At 38.1% G+C, this 23,260-nt stretch overlaps 1 protein-coding gene across 1 annotated transcript in view; it reads left to right on the forward strand.

Moving 5' to 3' along the window:
- Positions 1-23,260, forward strand: part of LOC122798671 (zinc-binding protein A33-like) — a 1,060,809-nt gene that overhangs the window by 833,280 nt on the left and 204,269 nt on the right. The window lies entirely within an intron of this gene.

Below are 23,260 nucleotides of genomic sequence, written 5' to 3' on the forward strand. Positions count from 1 at the left end.
CTAATGGCCTCTGTTCAGGGGAGAACTGAAGTAGTATTTATATCACTAGAGCAAATTTCACCAGGGCATCAAGGAACTTCACCTACTCATCACTGTTGTGAGTGGGACCCATTTTGCAGGAGGATTTCCTGGTTCCATTCCAGGTGCTGAGGTAGACCAGAGAAACAGGGAGGCAGATGGAGAGAAGGAGATGGTGAAAGAAGCTTTGCAGGAGTGTTTCCTGTTTCTATTCTAGGCGCAGAGGTGGCATGGAGAAACAGGGAGGCAGATGGAGAGAGAAAGAGATAAAGGAATGGTGAGATAAATGGAGGAGAAGGCAAGTAATGAGAACAGAGAATGTGTGCAGGATTTTGAAGAGATGTTTCAAAGAAATCTGTGGCGCAGTGGTGCAGCAATAGAATTGTCACCTCAGCAAGAGGTTCTGTGGTTCGATTCTTGGCTGGAGTGCCTTTTGTGTGGAGTCTGCATGTCCTCCCTGCATTTCATGGGTTTTATATGGGTGTTCCGGTTTCCTCACATGTTCAAAGACCTGCATCTGGAGCATTTCTCCCCAGGCCTCTGCTGAAAATTGGCTATGTTCCAAGTTGGACTTTCCCAGTTAACAAATTTAAATAAAATAAATAAAATCTGTTTGATAGAGATGTGTCGGTGAATGATGGGTGCATAATTTACAACCATGCAGTTGGGAGGGTTACGGGAGGATTTACATAAAGAAATGGTGATACAGAGTCAGCCAAAAAATGAACATTATGAAGAAAAAAAGGGAGGTGTAGAGACAATCTGAAGAATAATGGTGAGACAGAAAATAAAACATGCAGGGAAAAGGAGAGTAGCATTAAAGAAGGCAAAGAAAATGAAAAAGGGAAGTATTTAATAAGGATTCAAAGTAAATAAGACTAACAAATAGGGATGAAGTACAGGACAATTTAATAGCTCTGTTACATGTAAAAGCGCATGAGGTAAGAGAGACATTTGTGACATTACATTAGAGACGTTTTTTTCAATAGACAATCTACTGTGAGAATATGAAAAATAGACTGTAACTGAGGGAATATTTATGTGATAAAAGTATTTAACAGGGATGCAAAATAATTACTGTACAGTTTCAAACAGAGGTGGAAAGAGAGACTTTGAAAGGACGTGAAAATGTGATAAAAGAAAATGTTATACTTGCGGAGACATGGGACATGATGAAAACAATGTGAATTGAAATGTTATAAATTGGACATTTATGGATGATTGTAAAAAGGAAAAGACCAAGAAAATGAAAAAGACCTTTTAGAAGTAGTAGAAATAAAAGAAAAATTATATGAGAAAAAATAATAAAGAGAACATATAGAAAGTTTTGAAATAATTGAGGAAGAAGATGTGGGAAGTAATTAAAAATCTGTTAAAAGGGTAAATGACAAAAAGAAAATTTAAAGAATAAGTAAAAAAAAAAAAAAAGATTTGAAGTGGATAAAAAAAAATACAATGATTGGGGGTTTGTATAATGGTTAAGGTCCTTGCCTCACAGACAACAAGGTACAGTGATTAATTCTTATCTTTGGGAGGGAAATTGGCTAGGCTGAGACTGGTCTATTAAGAATGCTTGCCCATTAATTAGTTATGAACTAATGACACCATGAATCCAAGGAAAACAGTGATTAATTCTTATCTTTGAGAGGGAAATTGGCTAGGCTGAGACTGGTCTATTAAGAATGCTTGCCCATTAATTAGTTATGAACTAATGACACCATGAATCCAAGGAAAAGTGAAAATGAAAATTTTCATGTGCTTTCTGTAAATGTGAATACTATTAAGAATACAGAGAGAAGTATAGGGATTTTGGAGTGGTGTAACATGTGATGTAGATGTAATTATATTAGAAGGTACAAGATTTTTAACAAATGAAGAACGATCACAGAGAAGATTTGGGGAAGAAAGATCTAGAATTTGGAAAATGAGAGATGTTCTGGAGTAGCAGTATTTCTGTAGAAATACAGTGAAGATATTAGATGTAAGTTTAGCAGAAACTGAAAGATTAACCACTGTTGATTTAAAACAGAGCAGTGTATAGAACTGTAACGGTATATGTTTATATTGATTATAAAGGAAGGGAAAGCTTGTTTCATCAGATTTTAGACTATATGGTGATAAATACGAGTATCACAATAACAGGAGACTTTAATAGTGTTTCAAGAGGCAAGAATAAAAAGAAAGGAAGGAAATTATATAGCAAAAGTTATAAGATGTGGTAAGTTAAAGCTTTAGAACAAATTATTTAACATTTGTTTACTGGGAAAGTCCAACTGGGACTGAGCCCGTTTTTCAGTGGAGGCCCAGGGAGAAATGCTCCAGTGGATGTATTTGGAATATGGAAGGAAACTGGAGTACCCAGAAGAAACCCATGTGAACACAGGGACAACATGCAGACCCCATACAGAAGGCACCACAGGTGAGAATTGAAACCGAGAACCTCTTGCTGTGAGGTGACATCATTAACAGCTGCACCACTGTGCCATATGCATAGAACTGAAATAGATTCTTTTACAGTATCAGAATTTATTATTTATTTATTTAATTTTACATTTGTTAACCGGGCTAGTCTAGCTGGGTATATGTCCATTTTCAGTAGAGGCCTGGGGAGAAAAGCTCCAAGCATAAACAGTGTCAAAGTTAACAATGTCTATAAACATAATGGGATACAGTACATATCAATATTAGTCTAAAAGTAGTAATAAAACTACATTTTAAGCTATAACAGATTTAGTAAAAATTCAACTAAGTAATTATACAAAACACAGTAGAAGGAATTGGAAGTCTCAAGTTGGGAAGAGAACACAAGTGTTATTCTTCAAATACAGAGAAAGAATAGTACAAGTTATGAAGGCTTAGGTTAAAGGAGTAGTGAAAGGGGTAAGTGAAGAAGAGAAGAAGATGATTAGTCTGGGTTAGTGCAAGGACACAGCCAATCAGTTTTTACATGTTCTTTTAGCTGTTTTTTAAAAAGAGGTGTAGAGGCAAGGGTAGATAATTTTGAAGGAAACTGATTCCAGATTTTTCCTGCAGTGTTTGTGAAGAGTGAATCCCCAGCTTTGTTATTCGCTTTCTTTGAGGAAACTAGAAGCTTATTAGCAGAGCGGAGTGTGGATAGGTTTGTATAGGGTGTAATTAGATTGATGAGGATGGGGGTGTTGTTAGGGTGATGTAGGATCTTTTGAGTAATAAGTAATTGTTGACAGAGTATATAGTTCTTTAATTCTAGCCATCCTAGTTGTTTGAGGTTAAGGCAGTGGTGAGTTTTAAAGGGGGAGCATGTGCTGAATCTAGCTATGCTATTATAGCAGGTTGAGAGTTTAGAGAGGTTGTTTCTGGACAAGTTAGTATATATAACACAGGCATAGAAAAGGGTTGAAATGAGGTGGGTTTGGGCAATAGTCTTTCTTGCAGCAGGGGTAAGGAAGGGTTTGATTCTATAGAGGGTACCAAGTTTTTTGTTAACAGACTTTATAGTGGACTTGATGTGTTCATCATAGCTAAGATGATTATCAATTGTTACACCTAGTAGGCGTGTTGTAGAATCTGGGATAATGTTGGTACCATTGTTAGAGGTTATAATGAAGAAAGGAGTGGGTGATTTGTGAGTAGGGGTGAAGAGCAATAATTTAGTTTTTTTGGGATTAAGGAGGAGATAGTGTTGCATAAACCAGTTCTCAACAGTTTGAAAGACAGTTTGGGTAAGGGAGTGGAGAGAAGCTATATTTTTAGCTGTACAGATTAAGGTGGAGTCATCAGCGTATTGAATGCAGGTGGCTAGAGGTATGTTCATGTCTAGATTGTTAATAAATAGAGAAAAGAGTAGAGGGCATAGGATAGAGCCTTGGGGTACCCCAATATTGACTGGTAGTAGTGAGGACAAATTGTTCTGCCAAAGTACTGCTTGCTTTCTATTTTCTAGATATGATCTAAACCATTATATGGCTTGAGGGTTGAGAGAAAGGGCACTCAGTTTGTCTAGTAGTAAGTTATGGTTAACCATATCAAAGGCGTTCGACAAGTCAGTAAATAGAGCAGAGGAAAATGAGTTGTTACGATTTTTATTTATGGAGTCGGTAAAGGATAAGAGGGCTGTTGATGTGCTATGGAATGGTCTAAAGCCGTGTTGGCAGTTTGCTAGTAGGTTATTTTGTAGTAAGTGGTTAAGTAGTTACTTGTGAACACATTTTTCCATGATCTTAGCTAAGGGAGAGAGGGTAAGGCAATAGGGCGATAGTTAGAAAGCTCAGTAGATGGACCACCTTTGTGTAGAGGTGTATAGAGAAGGAGTTATAGGAGAAGGGGAGGTAGCTGAAACAGATTTTACAGTATCAGAAGGTTTAGTTATAGAAGGGGAGGTAGGTGAAACTGATTATTTTACAGTATCAGAAGGTTTAGTTATAGGAGAAGGGGAGGTAGCTGAAATATTATTTTACATTATCAAAAGGTTTAGTTAGAGGAGAAGGGGAGGTAGCTGAAACAGATTATATTACAGTATCAGAAGGTTTAGTTATAGAAGGGGAGGTAGGTGAAACATATTATTTTACAGTATCAGAAGGTTTAGTTATAGGAGAAGGGGAGGTAGCTGAAACATATTATTTTTCAGTATCAGAAGGTTTAGTTATAGGAGAAGGGGAGGTAGGTGAAACAGATTATTTTTCAGTATCAGAAGGTTTAGTTATAGGAGAATGGAAGGAAGCTGAAACAGGATTTTTTGATCATCTTGCAATATGGATGGGAGATAAAGGAATATATAACAATAGGCCAAGAAATAAAAAGGATAAATAAAAAAGCATGGAATGAAGAAGGAAAGAGATTAGCAATGCAGTTATGGAACGATCATGTTGGTATGAGAACATTTTATAAAAATTGGTGTGAATGGTAGATGATATTTAAGGACAAATATTAAAAAATGTTTTTTACAATGGCATTATGTTGTCAGAAAGGTGCAGAAAGAAAGATATATAACCATACGTGCTGCATTGGAAGATTTAGAAAATAATTATAGAAAGTACTTTGCAAAGAAATAGAATTATAAAAACAAGAAGAAGTTAATGAAGCAAATTAGTAAAGGAAGATAGTGGTGTAATGCAAGAAATAAAAAATGTAAAAGGAGAAATAGAAATAAGTTGTGGGGGAGATTATGAATAGTGTAGTATAACATGTACAAGAAATGTTTAAAGAAAAAAGAAGGTAGTAAAAAAAAGAAGAAAAAAAGACAATAAAGAGTTGGAAAAGGAAACTTCTTTAAATGAGCTCAATAAACAGACACGTAAATATAGATTCAACTGCAGGACCAGATGGAATAGAGCATGAACTGTACAAATATTTAAAGGACCGGCAAAAAATTAACATTTTGAATAAGTGGTTAAATTAAGTTTTTTATGTATAAAGAATTATGTAGTGGAATACTTGTGTTCATATGGAAGAAAGAAGATAGAAGACAGTCAAAAAACTGGAAACTGATCATACTAAATAATAATGATTATAAGATCTTTATGAAAATAATACAAAAGAAATGTGAAACTAAAATGGAAAATATTATGGACGATAGTGTATCTAATTTAAATGTGAAGGGTTCTCAATAATTATTACTGATAAACTGTGGATGATATTATGACTATAAAAGAAGTGAAAATCATGATGAGACCGTAATATGCCATTTCATACAATTGGACGTGCAATATTATAGGTAATCATGAAAGAATATAATGTGACTGTGAAAGTTAGGACATTGTGTATGTCAGCATATAGTGATGATAAAATAAAATTAAGTTTACTTGTGAATGAAAAGGTTATTTTGGTTAAGTTCCTTATTTGTGTTAAATAAAAGGAAATGCAAACACTAAAAGAATATTCCTTCTAGTGTATTTTCCTTGGTGAAGTGTTTGAGCATGGTAGCAACATTTTTGTTAAATAATAAAATAAAATATGCCAAAAGGTGCATATGAAGAGTGGTGAAAGACAGGGATGTCTGATGAGTTGTATACTCTTTGCATTAGTTATGAATGTTATAGTATGTGAAATAAATCACAAAATGAAGGATGTGGGGTATATAACATCAGAAGGGTTAAGAATGCCAGTTCTGTTAATGTATGCAGATGACATTATAATAACTGTGAAAAACCGAATTTGGATAAAATATATAATACCTTGCACAAATGTGTACCTAGATGTGACAGGGGGATGGCTTTAAACAGAAAAATAAATGTTTAGGTATTAAAGATAGGGTGTATATATTTTACATTGAATGACATTTCTGTGTTAGGTATAACATTGGGAAAACAAGATGCAAGTAGAATCCATTGGGGAAATAGAAGAAATGAAACAAAAGTCTTTTCTGGAGAACATAATCATTCAGGAAAATGGCTTATTTGATGAATTCAGTACTGATGGCAAGAAATAGCATACTTATCAAGGTTATTTATGTTGCCAACAGTATTTGAAAATGGAATTATTATACACACACATATATATATATATATATATATATATATATATATATATATATATATATATATATATATATATTAATTATATATATGTGTGTGTGTGTGTGTGTGTGTGTGTGTATATATATATATATATATATATATATATATATATATATATATATATATATATACATTAATTTATATGGGGTTCTAGATTAAACCTAGAAAAAAGAGACAGTTTGTATGGAAATAAAGTGGAAGGAGCTTTAGGGTTAAATAACCCAGTAGCATATGCTGCTTCATTAAATTTGTACGAAGCATTATGGATAAATGAAAAAAAGATGAGAGATTAGTAAAATTGTATAAATATAATGAGTTTTTGTAATGTTTCAACTGAATAATTATATTTTGAGTGTGCTCCTTAGGAATTTTGTTTTTTGTGTTACTAAACGTATATTCTTTTTATACTGAATTTATTTTATAATATGTCTCCTTGTAATTTTGTATCTGTGGAGCTTTTCTCCCCGGGCCTCTACTGAAAATGGACATATATCCAGCTAGACTAGCCCGGTTAATTTTATTTATTATTTATTTTATTTTATTTTACATTTGTTAACCGGGCTAGTCTATCTGGATATATTTCCATTTTCAGTAGAGGCCCGGGGAGAAAAGCTCCACATGTAGACTGGACGGATAACAACAAAACATCAAATACATAATAACAGATTAACAAACAGATTTAAAAAAGTGGTAGGTATTTTACTCAAGACAAGAAAAACTAATTATATTAAAGGTCTAAAGCATATGTTAACATAATTTCATCATTGGAATCAATTAGAGAAAGTCAATTTGAGAAAGCAAGAGACCAAGGAAAAGAGAGAATATTATGCAAAACAAAGTACAGAATAGAAGAGATATGTATTGGCAGAAAGAGAGAGACAAATAGCCATGAGGAGGAGAAAGAGCCAAGAAAATTTCAGTCAGGTTTAGAGTAGGAACATATCCAGTGGTTATTAAGGTGGACTTTTAGTTTTTGTTTAAACAGAGCAGTAGATGCAATTGAAGTAAGTTCGGGAGGAAGTTTATTCCAGTGTTTCCCAATGGCATTTGAGAAAAGGGAATCACCAGCAAGGTTATTAGATTTGGTTAAGGTAACTAGCAGTTTGCTAGAAGAGCGGAGAGAGTTCAGGTTTGAGTAGGGGCTTAAGAGGTTAGAAAGAGCAGGTGTATTAAGAGGTTGGTAAAAGGCTCTTTGGACAAACATAAGTTGGGATAGAAGCAACATGTTTGTCAGTTCAAGCCAGTTAAGTTGTTGCAGATTCTGACAATGGTGGGTTCTAAATTGTTTTCCAGTAACAAATCTAGCTATGTTATTGTAGGAGGTAGATAGTTTAGAGAGATTGTTTTTCTTAAGATTAGTGTAGATAGGTGAGGCATAGAGAAGTGTGGAAATAAGATGTGAGTGGGCAAGATTCACTTTTGCTGGGAAGGTTAAAAAAGTTTTGATTCTATATAGAGAGCCAAGTTTCCTGTTTACAGATTTAATGGTATTATTGATATGAAGGTCGAAGGAGAGATTGCTATCAATCGTGACACCTAGCAATTTGGTAGTAGAGTCAGGTGATATAATGGTTCCATTATTTGACACAATGGGGAAGTCAAGTGTAGGGGATCTGGTAGTAGGTTTAAAGAGAAGTAGTTTGGTCTTTTTAGCGTTTAGGAGTAGACAGCGTTTTAGGAACCAAGTTTCGACTTTGGAAAATACAGCTTGAGTGATTGTTTGAAGTTCAGAAATGGATTTAGCAGAGCAAATAAGTGTGGAGTCATCAGCATATTGAATGCAGGTAGCCCGAGGAATGGCTAATTGTAAGTCATTTATAAAGAGGGAGAAAAGAAGTGGTCCAAGAATAGAGCCTTGGGGGACTCCAAGAGAGATTGGTAGTAGAGATGAGAGTTTGTTATCCCAGAGGACAGCTTGTTTCCTGTTAGTGAGATATGAGCTGAACCAGTGGATAGCCTCAGGTCCTAAGGAAAGAGATTCGAGAATTTTTAGTAGGAGAGAGTGGTTAACCATGTCAAAGGCTTTGGACAGGTCAATGAAGAGAGCAGAAGACAGGACATTATTGTTGCGATTATTGTTAATAATATCTGTAAAGGAGAGCAGAGCAGTAGTTGTGCTATGATAGGGCCTAAAGCCATGTTGACAGTTTGTCAGTATTTTATTTTGTAGAAGGTGATTCATTAACTGATGGTGGACACATTTTTCCATTATTTTAGCGAGAGGGGACAATAGTGCTATGGGTCTATAGTTAGAATGTTCAAAGGAGTTACCTCCTTTATGTAATGGTATGATGTAAGAGATTTTCCATACATCAGGGATGGTTTCTTCGTTTATGGTCCTATTAATGAGAATTGATATGGGATAAGCTATTTCAGAGGCTGCTTTTTGAAGGAATTCAGAAGGAAGCTGGTCAGCTGAGGGGGTCAGCTGAGGGGGTGCAAGGTTTAAGTTTGAGAATGCATCTCTGTATAAAGGTAGTGGAGATGGGTTGAAGCCTAAAGGTTGGTAGTTTGGAGGATGTATGGTCATGAATGCTGGTATTGTCACTGGAGAGATGAGAGGCCAAGGAATTAATAGTATCAATGAAGAATGAGTTAAAAGTGTTGGCAGTATCAAGGGGAGGCATTTTATCAGACCCAGAAGGGGGGGGGTGGTAGTCTGTCCAGGGTGAAGAAGTCTATTTAGGGTTGACCAGAATTTTTGAGGATTATTATGATTCACTTGCTGAAGATTGCTATAATAGTTCTGTTTGTCAGAGAGGATTGATTTTTTGGTATTATTTCTCAGATGCCTGAAAGTCTGTTGGTCTATGGGAGATTTGCTAGTTCGCCATTTAAAACAAGATTTGTTTCTAAGTGACATTTTTTGTCTAGTCTCTTTCGTTAGCCAGGGGGCTGGCTTAGCCTTAATTCTAATAGAACGTTTTGGTGCATGATAATCAAGAATAGTTAGGAATGTGTTGTTAAAGTAATTAACAGCTTCTTGAAGAGGAAGTGTTTTTAGTGGGTTCCAGTTACAAGCCTTTAGTTCCGTTTTAAATTGGGTTGGGTTAAAGCATTTGAGGATACGTAGGGTCCTATATAAAGGAGAGTAATTAGAGGTATTTTTTTGTCTAATAATATAGGTTAGGTTGTGGTCACTAATGTCATCAGGTAGCATTCCAGACTGATATTTAACTTGAGGTTTGTTTACCAAAATCCAATCAAGAATACTTTCTTTGTTATTAGTTTTGTTAATCCTAGTAGTGGTGTTAATTGTCTGAGTGAAGCCATGGAGATTAATATGAGATGCTGGGTTGTTAGTGGATATTGAGGACCAGTCTAAGTTGAGGTCTCCTAGTATTATGGTTTCTTGTGGGTAGGTGGATGAGGCCCAACTGAGGATATTTTCTACGGTAGTAGAGTTATTTCTAGGAGGTAGATATATACAGATGATATAGATAGATTTTTTGAGGTTTAGTTGCAGCTTTGAGATAATAAGTTCAGTTTTAGTAAATCCAAGGTTCTCAAAGGGTACTAATGTTATTTTTAGTTCTGTTTTGAACAATAGTGCTACTCCTCCGCCTTTTTTACCATTGCGGTCGAGTCTCAAGATATTATAACCTGGTGGTATGATTTCAGTGTCTTTAGTAAAGGGTTTTAACCAGGTTTCTGTTAAACAAAGAATGTCAAAGGAGTGGTGATCAAGAAGAGAGTGGAGTAGGGTTATTTTGTTATTGACGCTTTGGATATTAAGGTGTCCTATGAGTAGAGTATTTGTGTTGGAGGTTAGTGATTCATGAGAAGTGTGTAGAGAAACAGGTGTAGCTTCAGCTGAAAAATTAGATGGACCAGGGTTGGGGTGGATGTCGCCATCTACCAAGGTAGAGTGGTTGTATAGCAAGTAGGATTTGTTAAGGAAGTTTAGAAAGTACTTAGGTTTTCTAATCAAGAGGTTCTGACTTTTTATGTGAGACAATCTGTGGTATTTAGCTAAGAGGTAGCTAGAGGTAGATGTGATGTTTAATTGAGAAAAGTTTAGGCTTTTGAAATTTGAGGTAGTATGTTTAGGAGAGTAGTTGAAGTGGAAGTTGAGTTTAGTTTCATAGGAGGTTAAGGAATAGGACAGAGTGAGAGAAGGGGAAGTGATGAGTAGAAGAATTAGTATTTTTAGAGTGTTGTCTTTTACAGAGCTCATGGAAGTATGTTGGAGGCTGTCCGTTGACATGTTGAGATTATTAAGACAGGAATAGACTAGTGAACTTTGGAAGACTATAGTGTAAGGATATATAGCTAGATGGAAGAGACAGGATAAGAATATACCTATAAGTATAGTCAGGTGATAGGAGAGGTGATAGAGGAAGGTAAAGTTGAGAGGAAGTTGTGGATGATGTAGGAGTCAGTGATAGGTGAAGTTATAGAGGGGGCGTGATGTAAGGGGTATAAAGCTAAGGACACGTGGGGTGGGTGGGATAAGGGGGTAGGGAGGGGAGCAAAGCGGGGCAGAAACAGTTAGAGAGGAGAGCAGAAAACAATCAGCTAAGCAGGAGAGTAACACCACGAGTTACCTATACTACTTAGTTTAAGAAGCAAGAAAGGGAAAGTTGTTTAAGGAGCCTGAGAGGGATTCAGGCAGTAAACAAGTAAATATATATAACAGGTGCAGGTAAAAGTGGGAAATAGGTATAGTTTAGGTGACAAAAAGACAAGAAAGGGAGCAGTGATAATGCACGGAGACAGCGGGTGCAAGGTATAGGGAAGTAAAATGTACAGTTTGCCGAGGGGCACAGGGAGGAAAAAGCAGAAAATAGGCAGGTATTAAAATGTAAGACCCAGTTGTCAGTGAACTGAAGGTGGGAGAAACAGAGAAAAGGAGTGCAGCAGCCAGAAAGAGGTAATTGAGAGATAGAGAGGAAACAGAAGAGGCAAGACAAGCAGGATGCTATAGTTGTGGGAAGACTAGCAGGGGCAGGAGTAGTTAACAAATGCTAGGGGATATGGCGACTAAATAGTATGTAGGTGAGTAAGGGATGGGGGTAGCTTTAGCTTGTACTGCGTGTGTGCCGCCCACAAGAGGACATAGACACCAAGTAAATTATACAAAAATGGACATACAGCCAATGCAGGTGAGAAAAGGAGATTAACAGCTTTTACTTAAGAGGAGTTAGGGGTGCTTCCTGGGTGCCAGTACAGATAGCCAGCTTCGTAGCTTCAGGTAAACCGGGAGAAATAAGCCAGCAGGAAAGGGACAGCCCGATGAGGAGCACTAGGCTTTAATGCTGGAAAACAAAAAAAAATAATAATTGAGAGAGCAGCTGTGGTTAGAAGAATAGGATGTAAGGAGAGGTACAGGTAGCAGGTTAAAAAAAACAATATTTGCAATTCCAGTATCAGTTATTCAGGCAATATTCAAGGTAGCAGCAGTAGGTATAGTACATTTATACATAGAACTATGTATGAGATACATTCAGCAGGAGGTCGTTCCCTTAATAGTGTACAATAGTAGGGTACTAAAACAGTTGTCAGGGGAAGGATTCATACACTTTGCAAGTAAAAGGTATTTACTACATACAGGTCTCGTACCAAAACAGTGGAAGAGGAGATAACACTTTGCACACTATACTGGGCACTAACTACAAGAGTAGCATTTATTTGTTACTATATTATTAAAAAAAAAGAAGGAAACCTCTCGACGAGGTTAATCCCTGCCCCTTAGTAAACCTTGTGCTATCAGACTATATTAGGTTCTAACTACAAGAGCAGCGTACCTAAGAAAACCTCTCAAAGAGGTTAGTCACAAGCCCTTAGAGAACCTTGTGCTATCCACACAAACTCTCCCTTATAAAGTATATAAGAGCTGCAGTACTGGGTTAATTAGAAAGGAAAACCTCTCAACAAGGTAAACTTCTACCCTTAGAAGTAAAAGGGCTTTTAGTAAAGCAAAAGCTTTAAACTAGCAACCGTATCCAATGACCAAGTTTGAACAGGCTACGCTAAAGCAGCATATACAAAGCATTTAAATGAAGGCCTTTAGGCAGCTTAAACTGTAGTTAAATTAAGGAAAAAAGTACCATTGAGCATTAAAAATAGTGCTCTAAGGGTTAGATCAGTTAGCGACCAAATAAAGTGGCTAAAAACATTGGCAGACTACAATAAAACACTTCTGGTGGACATTCAGCTTTAAATATCTAAGCGACTAGGTTTAGCAGCCTAAACAGGCAACAGTACACAGAAATCTTCAGCCCACACAACACAAAATGGTAAGACCACCTTAGCGACTACATCCAGCATCAAAAACCAGTGGTAAGTACAAAAAACACTAAATGCAGAGGAGTTACTGTGCAGACATACTTGCTACCATAGACTAGCAGCGTTACCAAGGTTAACAAATGTAAAATAAAATAAATAAATAAATATAAGTAAAAAAGAGGAAGAGAGTTTATAAATGAAGAAATAAAATGTTATCAAAAATATTTTTGTGGAAAATAAGAATTTATAGAATAGGAAAAAAGTGTGGTATAATAATGTAATGACAAAATATTACTGTGTAAAACCATGGGTAAATCTAACAGAGGAAAAATTATAGCTATAATAATAATAATAAGCAAATGGTATAATCAGGAAGTTGATAGTCAAGATTTGTTTGTGGAAACTGTAAATAGATAAATTACTTGTAAAGGGCAATATGCTATATAAAAAGTAAAGTTATAAAATGTCTACATTGCCAACAAGAAGAAATTACAGAACATGTGTTTTTTTTAAATGTAAAGAGTAAAAAAAACTTATGGGGAAAACAACATAAAGATTTTTTGAAGATAAGGGAAGTCGATAAAATAAACATCGAGATTAAATTCGGATATTATAAGACTAAAAGTAAAGAATATATTAAAGAATAGTTATTTTATGTCATAGGGCTTATATGAAATGAAACAAAAATGAAATTATGTTTAATGTTAAATGGATTTTGGCAACAACATTTTGTAAAATCAGATGGTGAGTATGGAAAAAGGAGTGGGGAGGTCTAATAGGGAAGAAAATTTAGTATGATTGTAAAGGAAATTATGACTGTGTAAATATATTTGTATAGCTGTATATTTGTAAATATGTTGTAAATAAGATTGCTTGTGTATATAAATAAAGGACCCTTACTCTTTTTTATAGGTGGGCAGCTGCAGTGGTGCAGAGTTTAGCATTGTCGCCTACAGGAAGAGGTTCTCCGATTTGATTCTCGGCTGGGGTGCCTTCTGTGCATAGTCTGCTTGTCCTCCCTGTGGTCTTGTGGGTTTCCTCTGGGTGCTCTGGTTTCCTCCCACATGCTGTAGGTGGGTTGGACACTCTAAATTTGCCCAAGGTGTGAGTGTGTGCGTGCATGTGTGTGCCTTCTGTGGAAGGTTGTGCGCTGGGCTGGCAACTCAACACCGTAAAACTCCATTGCCAATCGTTCTGCAGACCATTGCTCCACTGTGGTGACCCCTAACTGGGATAAGCCGAAAGGAGATGACTCTTTTTTTTTATAGGTGACACAGGATCTTTTACATCCACCTGACTATCACCAACTCTGGCTTCTCTTGCATGTTGACCATTTAGCCCATTGCTACTGTTTCTACCCATCTGTCCCCCCTTATGAGTAGGGAAAAAGTGACAGTGGCACAAATGTCACCCTGGCAGACGTCAGAGGATTTTATTTTCTAATACTGGCATAAAACCACCTCATGCCATTGTATTACTGTAGTTCACTATCTTGTTAAAAATCACGGAAGGCTAATAGGTTCATAGGTTAGTACTAGGCTAACTGCCCTTGCAAGCCATTTTAAGCCTAGCCAGGTATCCCCTGTGAGATTCAAACCATGTACATTGTGTTTGTAAGGCAAACACCTTAACCATTAGGCCACCCTCCCAACCCCTGTTTGTATATGCACCTATAGCTACATTAACTTCACAAAAAATATTAAATCTCATGTAAGTCAGATCAACAAATGTAAGTGTTACACAGACATTCGATAATTGATGAAATCTAATGCCTACCATTTAATATGTGAAGAAAATGCTATCCTAAACTGTCTGTGATCTTCCCTCTTGTTTGCCAACTGTCCTATGTACAGATTGTTTGTAAATGAATAAATAAATATACAATTTGACTTTAAATATGTATATTTCTATCTTGGTTCAATTGTATATAATCACACGGAAAATTCAGTTGCATAATAATAATGTAAAAAATCTGGTGTCAAATATCAAAGTTCACACAATGCAAGACTTTCAAACCTGCAACTAACTGCAGTTTCTGTTTCTTCCTAATGCCAAAAAGTTGTAAGACTTTTATTTTAAGAGTTTCATTCAAACTGACTTGTGAATGCTATTGTCATGCTACGTAACCAGTTAACACTTTGTACAAGTACAATCTAAGAAACCTATGTTAACATGCTTGCACCACTTGACTGTAACTGCTATGGCCCAGGGCATGGTTGAAAAGGGTCTTAGGACTGGTCAACCTACCTGGTTAATAAAGCAGCACTTCTGTCTAAAGGCAGTTCTGTTCTATTCCAGTAAAGATGCTTCACATATCTGTTCTGCTCACCTGTATTTTATTATTTCACATTTTCATATGGGCTAGAAAGTTACACAATATTTATTTATCTATATTTTCTTGTCTGTGTTAGTTCCACTAGGCCAGTAGCCTCTTGTCAGCAGTGACCTAAGGTGGCATTCATGCAAACTAGGAAAATTTGGCCAAAATATTGGGGAGCTCTCTGTCCCCTCTTCTGTAAATGCAATGGGATAGTTTACATCCAGCTGAACTAGTACCAACTTATGTAAAACAGGACCTTGGTTTAATGTCTTACCTAATGGGCAATATACTCAGTACTCTGGTAGCTCCCTTTATGCTGAATTGTAGTGTTAGTATTTGAATAGAATCCATGACTTACCCAATGGGCCGCATACTCAGCACTGAGGTACCTCCCTTTATGCTGAATTGTAGTGTTAGCATTAGAAAATAATCCATAGCCTTTGGATCTTCCAACATTAAATGTGGGTGTGCTGCTTTTTCAGCCACTGAGAATGCCCCAAAATGAACCTAAATATATGAAAAACAGCTGACCTGCATGCCAGAATAAGCTGGGCCTTGTTACACCCTCACAGAAGCATTTAGATGATGAATACAGCACATACTCAGTGCCTGTAAGAGCTAAGCATGTCCCAGCCCATGATACCTGCCATGACACTTGTCCTCATGCTGGTATCTGGCCATTCAGATGATGAAGAATACAGCACATACTCAGTGCCCGTAAGAGCTAAGCATGTCCCAGCCCATGATACCTGCTGTGACACTTGTCCTCATGCTGGTATCTGGCCATTCAGATGATGAAGAATACAGCACATACTCAGTGCCTGTAAGAGCTAAGCACGTTCCAGCCCATGATACCTGCTGTGACACTTGTCCTCATGCTGGTATCTGGCCATTCAGATGATGAAGAATACAGCACATACTCAGTGCCTGTAAGAGCTAAGCATGTCCCAGCCCATGATACCTGCTGTGACACTTGTCCTCATGCTGGTATCTGGCCATTCAGATGATGAAGAATACAGCACATACTCAGTGCCTGTAAGAGCTAAGCATGTCCCAGCCCATGATACCTGCTGTGACACTTGTCCTCATGCTGGTATCTGGCCATTCAGATGATGAAGAATACAGCACATACTCAGTGCCTGAAAGAGCGAAGCATGTCCCCAGCCCATGATGTCTGCTGTGACACTTGTCCTCATGCTGGTATCTGGCCACCTCCCTCCTCCTGGATAGGTGAGCTGAAGTCAGCTGCTCCCTTGTACAGTCCATGACTGGTTCCAGCAGTACCAGTATTGCCTGCTAATCCCTTATAAGTTGCTTTGTTTCTTTGTACCATGGAACCAGCATTGTTCCCGGAAACAAACTTTGCTCTATGACTCTGGCCCCCACTATGTTCAGGTTCACATCACTCCCCTACTCTGTCCTCCCAGCCCACCTCTCAAATTCACCTTCGCTCCACTACATTATACTCATAATCTACCCTGGTATGGCTTGGCATTCTGTTACCCACCCTCTGTTGCTCTAGAATCATTGGTCTCTCCATGTACTTCTCTACCATCTATATCACTTTGACACACAGCCATTATCTCATTCCCCACTACTTTCACACTACATGCTAAGTTTCCAACTACTACTTTTATCTCCATTGATACTTACAACCTATTTAACTGCAAATCGCCACCATCCACACTTATGCTCCATATACTTCACTTTACAACACTCACCCTGCCATCAAATACCGCTGTTATCCACTTACTCATTGTCTTCCTTAATTCACACTTCACCAGTGCAATTTAGTAAACACAAGCTGCACTTTGAGACTTGCTTTGTTTACAGTGGAATTATAAAACACAAAATTAAAGCCAAATGTTTCCCCAGCCTTCACCATATGTCTCTAAACATAGACAGCTAAGCAATGATGTCCACCCGATCCCTGGGTCCCCAGGTCCATCCCAAAACACTTATAGAGTTGCTTGATTTACTAGAGATAGACATATTAAAATCAATGAAAGAAAAAGACTGTAGAAGGTCACCAAAATCCAAAAAGTCAGAAGTTTGATAAAACGAATGAATACAGTAATTAGGACTGTCCATAGAGATCCATCTTTTATAACAGAAGCAAACAGGATATATTAATGTGCAGCAAAATTAATAACTGATAAAGTTCTACCACAAAAACAGAGGGCAGTGAAAGGAAGGGGAGAAATCAAATACCATCATGGAAGTATCGAACAGAGAAAACTATAAAGCAATTAAAACAAAGTATCACTGTTAGAAGAATATAGAAGAGGGAACAGATCAACAAAAATATTAAGAAAGATGTGATAAAAACCAATGCACAGTATTAGAACAGACCAGGATCTATCATGCACTATCGCAAATAAACTAAAAATCTCCGCACAGGTGGAAAAACTTAGAAGATACACAGATAAATATAAAGGAAAAGTACAAAATAAGCAATGTATTAATGACCCAAAAGTTTTACAGAGAATTGGGAAACGAGGCAAAAGGAATTGAAACACCACCAAAAAAAACAAGTTGTCAAAACTTTCAGATGATATAAGAATGTTATTTGGTCTTGATAAAGCTGTAAAAGCAACCTTTAAAGCAGGAAAACTGCAGCACCAGGAAAACATCAGTTTGGGACAAGAATGTGATGTAAAAGAACTTGAGCAATTGGGAGTGTATAAATACTTGGGAACTGATAAAGAATCAACAATAAAACATGAACAAATGACTAGAAGACTTAAATTAATCCTGAGAACAGCATTGACATCTAGGAACAAAATTCAAGCTATAAACCAATTTGCTCTTCCTGTCCTAACTTACAGTTTTGGAGTGATTGACTGGTGCCCAAAATGTGTTTGCTAGGTTAGACAGGAAAACAAGAAGGGTGTTTCATGCTCACCAAATGATTTATTAAAGTCAGTGCCTACCAAGATTATATATTCCCTATTCCGAAGGAGGGATGGGCATGAAACTGATTACATATATAGATCTGCAATCGTGGGACTGCACACATCTGCTGACCTCACAAGACCCAAACATAGTGAAAGTTTTGAAACATGAGGAGAAAGATGACTTCCCTCCTTAGTCTGGCAAAAGCATATCAGAGTCAAGCAGGAATCAAAATCAAACCAATAGTAGATAAAAATCAGGCAGTAACTGAATGTGCCAAAAAACAAAAAGCCCAGATGAGTGGGCAAGAAATGTGGAAAATGCATAAATATAGTTGAAAGTATAGAAAACTTCTGGAAGAACCTCATGTTGATCAGGAACAAATGCAGGAATGATTAAGGAGTGGCAAACTCAAACCAAGAGATGAAAGGTTAATATTGGCGGCCTAAGATAGTGGGCTACATATACGTTGGTTTACATAGTCCATTGAACATGTGGGAGAAACAGACAAATGTAGGTATTGTAAAAAGGGAAGCCACTACAGACCCTGGGAACTACCGCCCCATTAGCCTAATGAGCCTGGTCTGCAAGACCATGGAATGTAACATCATGGAATTATAAGCAAAGACATTGGTAATCTCCAAACTCTGGACCCCACCTAGTTTGGGTTTGTAAAAGGCAGATCATGTCTCCTAAACCTGATAGACTTCTTTGAAGCAGTCACCAAAGCCGTAGACAAAGGTAAGGTAGTTCACACTGCCTATCTAGATCTCACCAAGGCTTTTGACACCATCCCTCACTCTGGAATTATAGATAAACTCACTAAACTAGGTATAAATCCCAACGTCACAAGACGGGTTGCCAACTGGCTCACTGACAGAACCCACACTGTGAAAGTAGCAGACTCCAAATCCGACTTCAGACCAGTGACAAGTGGAGTACCACAGGGTTCAGTCCTGGGTCCTGTCCTGTTTGGTATCTACTTCTCTGAAGTACAGGCTAACACAGAAGGTCTTTGGCTAATGAAGTTCACAGTTGACTGCAAACTAGCAGCCATAACTGAAATTCCTAACAATGTGGACAATCCTACAAAAGGGCCTCACTGAGACAGATGCCTGGTGTCAAGTTATGCCATCAAGCTCAATGCCAAAAAGTGCATCGTCATCCCCTTTGGTAAAAACTCTGTACCCATGAGCTACCACATAGGTGGTAGTATGCTTAACACCAAAAGTGAGATAAGAGACCTTGGGACACTGGTGGACAGTAGTCTCTCCTTCAATAATCACATTGCCACAGAAATCCTTCTACGTGGCACACCTCATCATAAAAGGTTTCTCATCCAGGAAAAAGAGATCATTGTTCCCCTCTACTCATCACTCATTAGACCTATTATAGCGTACAGCTCCCCTTTAGGTATGTACCTCACAAGACATCTACAACAACTGGAAAGGCTGCAGAAATACCTCACAAAGAGGATTACTGACCTCAAACAGATGCCCTACGCAGACCGTCTCAATGAACTCCAGCTTTACTCCATTGCCTACTCAGAGGCAATCTCTGCCTGACATACAAAGCTATGTTGGACATGCTCCACTTAAAGAAATCCCAATCCCTCCAAGCTGCATGCTCTAGGGACCTAAACCTTGTCACCACAATAAACAGAACGTGCTAGAGGGATAGATTTCCTGTCCCAGAGACTTCCCATACTCTGGAACAAACGACCTATCTATATCAAACAAAGCTCTTCATTAGCACTCTTCAAGAAAAATCTTGATGATTGGATGGGAAATAGGAAACACCCCGGGGATAACCTCTGTGGCACTGCTCGACAGGGGCACAGGAAAATAATTTTCTTGTGTGGCAAAAGCCAGGGTACGTTTTTGGCTAGGCTTGTATAGGCCCTAGGGCTAATAGCCTAGTACCTACCTATGAACAGTTGCATACCTCGATGCTGGTTGTGGCATACTAATGGCAGAAGGACTGTATACTGAAAGGCATAATAACGTGGCAAGGCTGTTGCACTGTGCAAACGTTATGGTATTGAAGTGGCTGAAAAATACTGGAAGCATGATCCACAAAGCATCATAATAAAAGATTGTCTACAACACATGGGATCACCCATTCCCAACAGTTCAAAAGATAGATACTGTAAAACTGGATATAGTGGTCCATGAAAAGAAGACAAAAGTAGCATTGATAATTGAAATTGCCACATTGTGTGTTCACAGTGTCTTGTGTACAGAGAAATGCAAAATAATAAAATATCAGGATTACATGCAGATAGGCAATAGAGGTATGACTGTTGAATCCTACACAAATGCACTTTATAAGCACTTACACGAGTGCATGGATCATGCTATACCTACCAGAACCAAGACGCTATCCTCCAAAAAAGGACACCAATCTGGTGGTCCCCTGCCATAAACAAACTCTACAACAGAAGAAAGAAACTGTTGCAAAAAAGAGTAAAATCCCATGATTGGAGGAACTCCCTGGTCAGCCTCAGTAAAAAGCTGAGATCCCTCATAAAATTCTCCAAAGCTAGTTACAAAAACAAAATCACCACTGATTCTAAAGACAACCACAAAGCATTCTATAGCTATGTCAAGAATCTCAATGGCAACACTCAGATCTGCTCTGAGTTATAGCACAATGGCACTAAATATATAGAACCAACTGATATTGTCAACATCCTGGCAGATAGGTTCACTGCTAACTTTACCCCCCTCCCACCCCCTAAAGGGCCTATCTCTATACTGGAAGAATGCAAAGATCCTGTAATCATGGCTGCACAGGTAAAAACCACACTCTCCAAAATAAAGAACACAGCATTCATGGGACCTGGCAACATATTAGGCTGCGTTCTACATGGACTGCAGAATGAACTGGCACCTCACCCAAGCACCATGTTCAATCATAGCCTCACCTCAGGCTCTGTGCCCACTGAATGTTATACCATGACTGTTATTTTTTATATGTATATATATATATATATATATATATATCTATATATATTTATATATATATATATATATATATATATATATATATATATATATTTATATATTTATATATACATATTTATATATATATATATGTATTAAAAAAAGTAACCGTCATGGTACGCCATTCAGTGCAGATACCAAGAAAAAATGTTATACCGGATCAGTCGAGGTCCGGGTTAGCAACGACCGCCACCAGTACTGTTAGCCTAGAGGGTGCTGGCGGAAACTGGGCTACAGTTGTCTGAAAGAGGAGAAGAGGTGGAACACATGGCTGAAGGCAGGAAGAGAGGCAAAAGGCTAGACTGTGGTAGTGAGGGTCAGAACTTTGAATGTTGGCAGTATGACTGGTATAGGGAGAGAGCTAGCGGATATGATGGACAGAAGGGAGGTTGGTATATTGTGTGTGCAAATAACCAGATGGAAGGGGAGTAAGGCTAGGTGTATCGGTGGTTGGTTCAAATTGTTTTATCATGGTGTGGATGGGAGGAGAAATGGCGTAGGAGTTATTCTGAAGGAACAGTGTGCGAAGAGTGTTTTGGAGGTAAAAAGGGTGTCTGATAGAATGATGTTTATGAAGCTGGAAATTGATGGTGTAATGATGAATGTTGTTAGTGCATATGCTCCACAAGTTGGGTGTGCAATGGATGAGAAAGAAACATTTTGGAGTGAATTGGATGAAGTGGTGAGGACTATACCCAAGGATGAGAGAGTGGTGATTGGAGCAGATTTCAGTGGACATGTTGATGAAGGGAACAGTGGGGATGAGGAAGTGATGGGTAGGTACGGTGTTAAACAAAGGAATGCAGAAGGTCAGATGGTACTGGATTTTGTGAAAAGGATGGACATGGCTGTGGTGAATACGTATTTTAACAAGAGGGAGGAGCAAAGGGTGACATACAAGAGTGGAGGAACATGCACACAGTTGGATTATATCTTATGTAGCAGGGCCAGCTTGAAGGAGATTGGAGACTGTAAAGTGATGACCGGAGAAAGTGTAGTTGTGTAGTTAGGCAACACAGGATGGTTGTTTGTAGGATGACATTGGTGATCAAGAAGAGGAGGAAGAGTGTGAGGGCTGCACCAAAGATCAAATGGTGGAAATTGTAAAAGGGTAATTGTGAGGTGGAGTTCAGGGATGAGTTAAGACAGGCACTGGGTGGCAGTGAAGAGTTAACAAATAGCTGGGTAACTACAGAGAAGCTAGTAAGGGAGACTGCTAGATATGTGCTTGGTATCACATCGGGACGGAGGAAGGATGACAAGGAGACATGGTGGTGGAATGAGGAAGTACAGGAGAGTATACAGAGAAAGAGGTTGGCAAAGAAGAAATGGGATTGTCAGAGATGAAGAAAATAGACAGGAGTATAAGGAGATGAGGTGCATGGCAAAGAGAGAGGGGGCGAAGGATAAGGATAAGGCGTATGAAGAGTTGTATGAAAGGTTGGACACTAAGGAGGGAGAAAAGGACCTGTACCAATTGGCTAGACAGAGGGACCGAGCTAGGAAAGATGTGCAACAGGTAAGGGTGATAAAGGATAATGAGGGAAACATACAAGCGAGGAGAGTGTGTTGAGGAGATGGAAAGAGTACTTTGAAGGGCTGATGAATGAAGAGAATGCGAGAGAGAGAAGGTTGGATGATGTGGGGATAGTGAATCAGGAAGTGAAGCAGATTAGCAAGGAGGAAGTAAGGATAGCTATGAAGAGGATGAAGAACGGAAAGGCTGTTGGTCCAGATGACATACCTGTGGAAGCATGGAGGTGTTTAGGTGAAATGGCAGTGGAGATTTTAACCAGATTGTTTAATGAAATCTTAGAAAGTAAGAGGATGCCTGAGGAATGGAAAAGTGTTTTGGTACCGATTTTTAAGAATAAGGGTGATGTGTAGAGCTGTAGTAACTACAGAGGGATTAAATTGATCAGTCACAGCATGAAGTTATGGGAAAGCATAGTGGAAGCTAGGTTAAGAAGGGAGGTGATGATTAGTGAACAGCAGTATGGTTTCATGCCCAGAAACTGCACTACAGATGCAAAGTTTGTTCTAAGAGTGTTGATGAAGTACAGAGAATGTCAGAAGGAGTTGCATTGTGTTTTTGTAGACTTGGAGAAAGCATATGACAGGGTGCCTAGAGAGGACATGTGGTATTGTATGAGGAAGTCAGGAGTGTCAGAGAAGTATGTAAGAGTGGTGCAGGATATGTACGAGGGTAGTGTGACAGCGCTGAGGTCTGCAGTGGCAGTGATGGTTGCATTTAAGGTGGAGGTCGGGTTACATCAAGGATCAGCTCTGAGCTCTTTCTT

Source organism: Protopterus annectens, chromosome 3.part1 (assembly GCF_019279795.1).
Source record: "Protopterus annectens isolate FY-2018-M chromosome 3.part1, PAN1.0, whole genome shotgun sequence".
Classification (NCBI taxonomy): Eukaryota; Metazoa; Chordata; order Ceratodontiformes; family Protopteridae; genus Protopterus; species Protopterus annectens.